The sequence below is a fragment of the Pteropus medius genome, unplaced genomic scaffold, assembly GCF_902729225.1.
Source record: "Pteropus medius unplaced genomic scaffold, Ma_sr-lr_union100, whole genome shotgun sequence".
Lineage (NCBI taxonomy): Eukaryota > Metazoa > Chordata > Mammalia > Chiroptera > Pteropodidae > Pteropus > Pteropus medius.
Genome location: NW_024354498.1, coordinates 94,803 through 103,994, shown reverse-complemented (window position 1 = coordinate 103,994; position 9,192 = coordinate 94,803). Strand labels below are relative to the sequence as shown.

At 41.8% G+C, this 9,192-nt stretch overlaps 1 protein-coding gene across 8 annotated transcripts in view; it reads left to right on the top strand.

Annotated features, from left to right (window-relative positions):
• The first annotated feature begins 1,547 nt into the window (after positions 1-1,547).
• The window catches only part of ZFX (zinc finger protein X-linked), a 44,745-nt gene continuing 37,100 nt past the window's right edge, over positions 1,548-9,192 (top strand). For 2 of the 8 annotated variants that reach the window (XM_039852332.1, XM_039852329.1), the window contains exon 1: positions 1,711-2,091. The gene's annotated coding sequence lies outside the window, so the exon portion shown is untranslated. Of the gene's footprint in view, positions 1,567-1,710; positions 2,092-2,335; positions 2,462-9,192 lie in introns of those variants that run through there. The other 6 variants (XM_039852331.1, XM_039852334.1, XM_039852336.1 and 3 more) reach the window with 6 other exon arrangements.

The window sequence follows — 9,192 nt, the reverse complement described above, 5'->3', positions numbered from 1 at the left end:
ATCTCTACAATCATCTATAATCTTCATTGGACTTCAATAAAGGTTTATCTAATATAATTCATAGTAGACCATCTTTTCTTGTTTCCCATCAAAGTTAACAGTCTATGTATGAAAAGTAATGGCAAAAGGCTCTTTAAAAATATTAATACCTAAACTACTTCTGGTCTTTTAAATTGAGGAAACCTCTTTTTCATTTATGCTCCTTGGCACTTTTTTCTTAAGTGCTTTATATTGGTGGGCTTAGAAGTATTTGACGGTAATTATGGAAGAACTAATAAGAATGCTGGCATTAGGTTTTTGTGTTCATACTGCTTACAGTTGCATGGATGATGATACCCCATTCTTGACATACCATAGCATTAAAGAGAGGCCCTTGGAAAGTACTTAAAGGCTAAATTTTTTGAAATTATATTAGTGTGAGTATACAAGGTATTTTTTTCCTTACTTGAAAAAAATGTTTTATTTACCTTTCTGTGAATACAGTCTATATCATAGACCAGTGGGGTTTTCTATAAATGATGAAGACATATTGTCTGTATCATTTTTGAAAGGAAATTTAATTGCTTGAAAAAAATCAAAGCTGAATCCTTTAGAGGAAAATTACCATCCGGTGCAATCTCAGAGATTTCTTCTCACCGTACCTTTGGTTTAATAAGATGTCTGAGGGAAAGGACAATTTGCATTCTGGGAGTTTTAAAAAAGTTATGACAGGAAACTAAAATATATGGCTTCAGTACTTAGAGATTTCACACCAGTATGCTTTTGGCTGTATAACTTTTGTGTTCTGTACTGTGAAAAATATCTTTATCTAACATTTAGTGAACTGAATAAAGCACGTCAGATTCCTGATTAAAGACCACACTATTTAATATTTATAGTAACTTTTAAATAGTTTGGGTCCCAAGCTCAGTATGGAAAGAGCATAAAAATTTAAACTAATGAAAACGGAAAATACACATTTTTGGAATTGATAAATGCTTTAACCAAATACATATTTTCCCTCCGCTCCTAAGTCTTTTTAAACTTTAAGAGTCTTAAGTACTTTGAAAAAAATCTATACCTAATTCTGCTACCTCGCTGTATTTGAAAAATGGATTATTTTTGTAACAATTCCCCAAGATTTCCATTTCACAGGCTCTCAAACACTGAAACCAACTCTGAAACACACATGTAGAAAACATACATTAAAAATTCCTGTTCATTGCAGTGTGCGAAACCGGTTTCAAAATGTAACCCTTTTCCTCACTTTTACCCCTGCAAACTAATAAAATCTGTTAGGCTCTTTGACTGAATGCTTATTAAGAAAAATAAACGGTTTGGTAGTTGTTCTAGGATCACCCTTCTCCCCCTCCTCTTGCCCACATACCCATTTAGACTGGCAAGCCTATTTTCATTTTATTTCAAAGATTTTTTTTCCTAAGCGAAAGCAGGGGACGGCGGGGGTTGCTAAATTTATCTTTTTCTCCAGCCACGGGGATGAAGAAAACACATTTACTGCGGGCGGGGGTCTGAGGGCCTGCAAACAACTCGAGCAGGCGCCTCGGCCAGGACAGGCGCGGAGACACGGTAGGTCTCCGGGGAGGGCCCGGGGGCGGCCGCGGCCCACGGGAGATGGTGGGGGGCGGCCGGGCCGGGTCGGGCCCCGCGCGGGCTTTACGGCCGAGGCGGCGGCAGTGGCGTGTGTGTAGCGGCGGCGACGGCGGGCGGGAGCGCGGAGGAGGTGGAAAGAAGGGGGGCGCTGTCACGGAGACTCCGGCCGCCGGAGACCCCGCCACAGTGAGGCCACTGGGCTCCCCGGTCGCGGGGCGTGAGTGACGCCGACCCGGGACTCCAGGGGGATCCACCGGGCGGAGGAGGGGGCCTATCTATCCTTCCGCATTTTCCTGGGTCTCTCTCCCGGGCGGTGACGTGACGTGCTGACGGCGGGCCCGTGCCGGGGAGCTGGGCCGCTTTTTGTCAGCTCCGAGCTCGGCCCCTCCTCCCTCCCTCCTCCGCCTCGGCCCCACCTCAGCCGGAGCCCGCCCAGTGCCTCCAGAGAAAGGCCGGCCTGCAGCACCCGCCACCGTCGCCGCCCGCCCGCCTGCCCGTCCGGTGAGTTCCGGGCGTCGCCGCGCCCGCGGGGCCTAGGGCGCGGGTAGCGGCCTGGTCTCGGCCTGGTCGGCGGCCCGCGAGGCGCCCTTCCGCGCTAGGCCAAGCGGCGTGGCGCGCGGCGCCGAGCAGGCCCCGAGGAGGCCGCAGTTAGGCCCGAGGAGGAGCCCGGCTGCTCCGAGCGGCGGCGGAGGCGCGCTCCGTAAACGGGCGGGGGTTGGGGGAGGTTCGCTCGGTGGCCCGGGAGGCCGCTGAGGAAACCCGGGTCGGCGCCGCGGCCAGCCCGGGGCACCGGGCAGGGGCAAGGCCTGGCAAGGAGGCGAAGGCTGCAGGCGTGAGGTGAAGGCCGCAGGCCGGCCGGGCCGATTTTCGCTGGCAACATCGGTGAGGGGGGGGGAGGACGGGGGACAAGATGGCGGCGGCTCGAAGCCCGCCGTGTAGGGGACGACTGAGGGGTTGTCGGGAGGGGGGAGCCGCCATCTTGAAGGCGGTGTTTGAAGAGAAAAATCTGCCACAGCCCGTGAGGGGGGGTCGGAGAGCGGGCGGCGGCGGCGGGGGCGGTGGCAGCGGCTCCGGTGACGGGCCCCGGAGTCCCGGCACGTTAGCGTGTGCGAGCGGAGGGGGCGTGCTCGCTCCCCACGGCGGCCATTGCCCTCGCCGCCATAATGGGCTCCAGGCGCTTGGCGGCAGCGCCACCTTTCTGCCCTTTCCCGCAGCCCCGTGACTGGCTGCTGCTTCCGCTGCATTTTAACTGAGCTGCGGCAGGCGGCCATCACCGCTGTCTGGGCGTTGGGTTCATGTCGTCCCTCAGGGCCCACGGCCCCGCGTCTTTCCCTCGCGCTTGTAGCCACCTGAGGGCAGTTGGGGCGGATGGCAGCCCGGGTGTCTGGGGTCACCACGGCAAATGGGACCCCCAAATATTTTCTCTCTCAAGCAAAGTCATACGTGGCCATTAGGGTGCCCGCGATGCGGTGCTTTCCAGCAATCATTACCTTCTCGAGTATTTGAATAAAGCAGTAAAGATAAAATTTGATAGGAAAGAAGTTTTCATCACTCTTTTATCCAATAGGGGAAAAAGTTCAAATTGCACAGCCCGAAAACGTAGGAATAACATTTCGGAGTCTTAAACGCATTTATTTGGAAACAACTTTAAGTAAGCTATTAGCGATCTGTTGGTAGTAGTTACTTTTTTTTGATGAATAAGGAAAGGGCAGAAAGTTAATTTTTTTTACTGAAAGACAACATATGTAGTTTTTTATTGTTCATGTACGTGTCATGGTATTTGGAATTGTCTTTTTGATTTGAAAAATTCATACTTTTGATTGTATACTACACAACTCCTGTAAACTCGGAGCTCAGTGTTAGGGATGCATTGTGCTGTTGCTAAGAACGATTAGAACGTTTAGAGTGTGGCTGCAAGAAGTTCTGAGGTGGACGAGACGAGCTGAAATGCACTTAAAGTGCTGCGGTAAAGGTACTGAGGTTTCCGAGGAAGGCTGGGTTTCCTTTTGGAGTCTTAGGAAGGTGTTCCTGAACTAGGTGACATTTCGAGGTTACTGAAGGATGGGTAGGACATCGTTAGGCAGAGGTGGGGGGGTGGGGAAAGGGTATTTCAAGGGTGAAGCTTCTTCAGAAAACAGCAAGTATTTACAGTTTGGCAGGAGTAGACGGTGTAGGTAGGGGAGTGGTGGGAATTCTAGCCAGAAAACGTAGATTGTGGAAGAACTTGCTTGTCAGGTAGAAAGACTTGTCCTGGATGGGGGAGGCTCAGGAGTGCCCTAAGGTAGCAGCGTGATGACATACCTGAGCTGGGCTTTATATTCACTTAGACTAGGAAAAGTTTCAAAACTGAGAAATAACGAGAGTAGCAAGTTGGTAAGTGTTTTCACTACTGGAATAATTAGCAAGAATATTCAGAAGTTAAGCCAGTTTTGCTTCTTTTTGAATGATCCATCTACTAGAGAGCCGCTCCTTTTTTCTATCCTAACTTCTCACTCCAAATAACCTTTTCCTCAGTTATTATAATTTCTCTCGTTAACAGATAGGGAGGGGTTTCTAACTTTTCATTTACCATGATGAAAAATACAAGACTAAACATTTAAATCATTTCTTCAATTAAATAAATAAGAAAAGAAAGAAATACAGGATTAGTGCTATGGATTACTTTACTAAAATGAGGAATAAATATTCCCATGGTAATTTTTTAAGAAGTCAGTTTTTAAAAGTGGGTTAGAAGAACCCATTACTAAAGAGGCAGTGGCCTTCAGATGGTCTTTTGCAATCCCTCTTCTTCCCCCCTGGTGAGAGTAACCAACTTTTTGTTTGAGAGAGTAACTAATGGTGTTTGCTAAGCCAAGCCTTCTCACATTTTGATTAATCTTTGACTCTTAGATGCACTTGTGAGGAATATGTGTCCTAGAATTTTATGATATAAAACTCTAGGTAGCTTAAGTATTCACTAGAAACTTGTTTCAGTTTTTACATTCCTAGGACAAGAGAGAACTGGAGGTTCTTCTCATGGTTATCATAAAGGGCCATGGTTTAGAGAACTTTGAAAAACTGCATTGTAGGAGGCCCACTGGAAGCAAGTTGCTAAGGCAGGCTGGGTTGTGGAGATGGTAAGAGTAAACATTTAGAAGAACCAGTTGCTTTCTATCTTGACAGCTGGGAAAGACTTAGAAGAGCTCAAAGAGAGAATTGTATTGCACACACAGCACCAGTAGATGTTCTAGTATGGCAAGAATGGATGTTCACAATAAAGATTGTTAAACTCAAGTTGTATAATTAAGAAGATAGGTAAGTGCATAGTTTGGAAGGATTTCTATTCCACTTACACATAGAATGCTTTTTACCTGAAAGGGTAGACCTTGATGATCTGGAAAACTGACTGATGGAACACCTTATTACCCTACCATCTTAGATAAATGAGGTGTTAATTTTTAAGTTATATGGCTGTTTCAGGTAGATGTAAGTTTCTTTTTTTAAAAAACATGCTCACAATGCATTAAAAAGTTTTTTTTCCTCACATTGCTTATCGTAAATGCTTCCTCTCTAACCCCATCTGGACTTATATTGTCACTGATGACCTTGTTTGTATTATCTTTGTGTGGGTTGGCGATTCCAGGCTTTTTTTATTCTTAGACTCCTCAACTCGACCTTGAAACCCCTCAGCCTCAGCAGAGATTACCTAATCTTTTTATTTATGTCAGAAGGATAGATGATCATCTGATCTAAGCATTAGAGTTTCCTTCCTTCCACTTTATGCTCTGTCTTTACCTAGGCTTTCCTCCCTCCTGTTTTTTTTTTCGCTGCAGGAAGAATTGGCCTCCTTTGGGCCCAGCTGCTCTGCCTGTGCACTCCACCCGTCCTTTGGGACGGATCTCTGTCAGTGGTTCGCCGCTTGCATCATTGCCCTCTAACTCTGCTGGTACCTTTCCCTCCCCTTATAAACATTCTTAGGGTTTGCTCATCTTACGAAAACCTCACCTGTCGTCTTTTTTCCTTTCACGAGTACTTTTAGTTCTTTTCATCCCACTTATTCCTAAATTGGGTAACTGTTCCACAGCATGTCACCAGGTGTGTCATATGAAAGTGTTCTGTGTTTCAGAAACTCTGTCTTCTCTGTCTTTTGTCATGGGATTTCCCTCAAGGTCAATCCTGTGTCCTTTTTTTTCCTCAAATCTTCTCCCCTGGTTTCAGTGTTTTATACCATGCCCCCACCCTTTTAGTTTCTCAGCTAGCATTTTCAGTTACCTGCTGACCATCTCCACCCAGGTGTCTGTCTCAGCATGGCTGAAACCAAATTTATCTGGCACGTAGTCAAAGCCCAATACTATTTATTGGAAATCTTTTTTTTTTTTTTTTAAACCCAGGGCCCCTAAAACAATTCCTGCTTCTAGCTTTCTGTTAAATGGCACCATCATTTTCCCAGGCTCATTCTTTCTTCTTTATCTCATATAGCAATGTGTATATCTTTAATTTAGCATTTAACCTATTATATTTTAACTGTGTGTTTATATTTTTGTAGAGACTGTTTCTCATTTATCCTTGTCCCCAAGCAGTACCTAGCATATGGTCATTATCTCTAAAAACAATTATCTCAGTTATTGGGTACAGAGAATTTTATCTAGTTGAATAGTTTTCAACTAAGCATCTAGTCAGTGTGTCCTTTGACCAAGGAATATACATATTAAGGCACACCACATGAGCTGAGTAACCCCCACCCCACTGCTTAACTGTTGGGGTTAATATGACCAATGTTCTCCATGTCAAATTATTTTTCCAAACAATGTTTTATAAAATCTAAGTATCTTATAACTATATTTTGCTCAAAGGGAGGTCCACTTTAAGGAAACTGTGTGGTACATGCACTCATTAGGATTAAAAAAAATATTTAAGATTTTTTTAAAGTTATGAAATATTTCAGAATTACAGAAGTATCAAATTACAGATATTTCAGAAAAGCAAGTTTCACCCAGATTTAACAGATCTTAATATTATATATTTGCTTCACAACATTTTTCATTTGTTTAAAGAAAGATCTCACAGATCCAGTTAAAGAGTTCCCTTCATCTCATTCCTGTCTTTACTTTGCCAGAACTAACCACTGCCCTAATTTGTATGTACCAAAAACAAGTTTGTATTGCTTTGTGTGTTAACTTTACATAAATGTTATTGTACTGTGTTTGTCATTTTATGTATATTTTTTCACTTAACGTGTTTTTGAGATTTATCCATGTTGTACGTGGATCTAGTTCAGTAGTTCTCAAAATGTGCTCCGGGAATTCCCAGAGATCTCTCATATTCTTCCAGCCACATTCTTCTGGACAGTACACGGGTACTGTACAGAGGCTATATGACACATGATGTCATAATAGATTGAACACAGAGGCAGTTATGAGAATCCAGCTGGCCTCTATTAAACTTGTCTTTAAAGAGGTTTGCAAAAATGTAAAACAATGCTACTCTTTTCATAATTTTTTTCGAAAAATAATTATTTTAAAATAAGTTATGTTTACATACAGTGGGTTTATGGTCTTTTGTGAATTTATAAATATATTTTTAAATGTTTCAGATTTAATTTCTAATATAAATAACTATAGATAGAATCCACATAAACAAAAACTCTTTGAGGTCCTCATTGTTTTAAGACTGTAAAGGGGTCCTGAGACTAAGAAGTTTGAAAACAAGTTCATACATTTTACTTGTATTTCAATGTATAAATATATCGTGGTTTATTATGCAGGGGCCATTAGGTTGTTGGCAGTTTTCTGCATTTTTAAACAATGCTACTGTGAACATCTTGACATTGTACCAGGGGTCTTCTCTCTTGGGATTAATTTAGAATTCCTATATTCAAGAGCCTGCATTTCTCAAGTTTACTAAGAATTGCCAAATTATCAAATTATGTTTCATTTGACACTCCCACCAGCTATGTATGAGCCTCTGTTTCTGCAGATCACGGCCAAAAGATTAGACTTTGCAATTTTTTCCAATCTATTGGATATAAATGGTATCTAATTGCTGATTTCATTGTGCATTTTTTAGATTACTGGTGAGGTTGAGCTTTTCCCCCACGTACTTATGGGCCATTTGAGTTTCTATGAGTTGCTTGTGCCTGTCCTTGGTCCATTTTTCTACTGAGTTGTTGCCTTTTTTTCACTGGCTTGTGAATATTCTTTTTATATTCTAATACTAATGATACTAATGATTTGTAATTATACACACTGAAAATACCATTTCCTAGTCTGTGGCTTATCTTTTAGCTTTGTTTATGAAGTATTTTTTGTGTGTCGGACTTCATAATAGGAAGGTAGTCAGTTTTCTGTTTTTTTTTGTTGTTGTTGTTTATGACTTATGTCTTCTTGTATCTGCAAGAAATTCTTCCCTTACCCTAAGGTCATAACAATACTGTGCTTTTTCATATTTAGGTCATTAATTCATCTGGAACTTTTTTCCCTCTATTGTATGATGTAGGGAATCTAATTTTATCTTTTTAATATGAATTTTCCCAGTAGTTCAGCCTTTCTCCCCACTGATTTATAATGCCAACTCCTGAGGCTTATTATATTCTCACATATACATATCTGTTTCTAGTTTCTCTCTTCTGGTTTCATTGGTCTGACTAAACTTAGAGTACTTTGATTTAATGATAGCTTTATAATTAAATATTAATATCTTCAGGATTTTTGGAACTTTTCCTCCCTTTGTTTATTTTTGGGTTAATTTGTCAGTTTCTATGTAAAAACTTGTATTGGCGTCAAATTTATAGAATATATAGATACATATAGATATATGCTAAGTAGTGGAGCTGGGATTTGAATCTAGGCATTCAAAAGCCCTACTGCTTTTCATAAAGCTCTTGCACAACTTTTGTTAGATTTTTTGCTAGGTACTGTGTAATTTTTATTGTGAATAGGATTTTCCTTTAGTTATTTTCGTTATTGCTGATGTATAGGGAAGGAACACTGTGTGTGGGCTTACATGTATTGACATGTAACCTTACTGAACTCTCATATTACCATATTTCATAGTTCCTAAAATGCAATTCCCGCCACCTTACATTTTAACATCTCCAGAATCAAAATAGATCCTGAATTGATGGCGTCCTATAATCACTGTTGTCCAGGCAGCAGTCATGATGTAGTTATTGCCTACACATGCACAAACTTGGTCAAGGCTCTTCATTTTGTCATCACTTAAATGAGTATGTGCATTGTCATGTTGTTTCATGCCAAACAGTACAGTTGAAGGCAGAAGAAATGGTGAAATTGGTGTCTGATTGGAAAGAAAATCCCATAGATAATAATGGAGCATTTTAAGAAATGCTGCATCACCAACACTCTTGTTGGCAAAGGACAGTATTGTTAGGAAAGATTGAATACTTTGAGTAAAAAAGCAATCCTTAGTAGGACCCTGAATGTGAAGTTTTAGGAATACCATACCAATTTCTTTTGCTTCTATTTTGCTTTCTATATATATATGTACACAAGGTATGATAAAAATATGTCCAAGTCTAAAAGAATTACCTCGATAAGTCTTAAATGAAAATTCTAGATAATATAGTATGGCATCAGTTTAATTGGCAGTGGTTTGTTTTTTTTT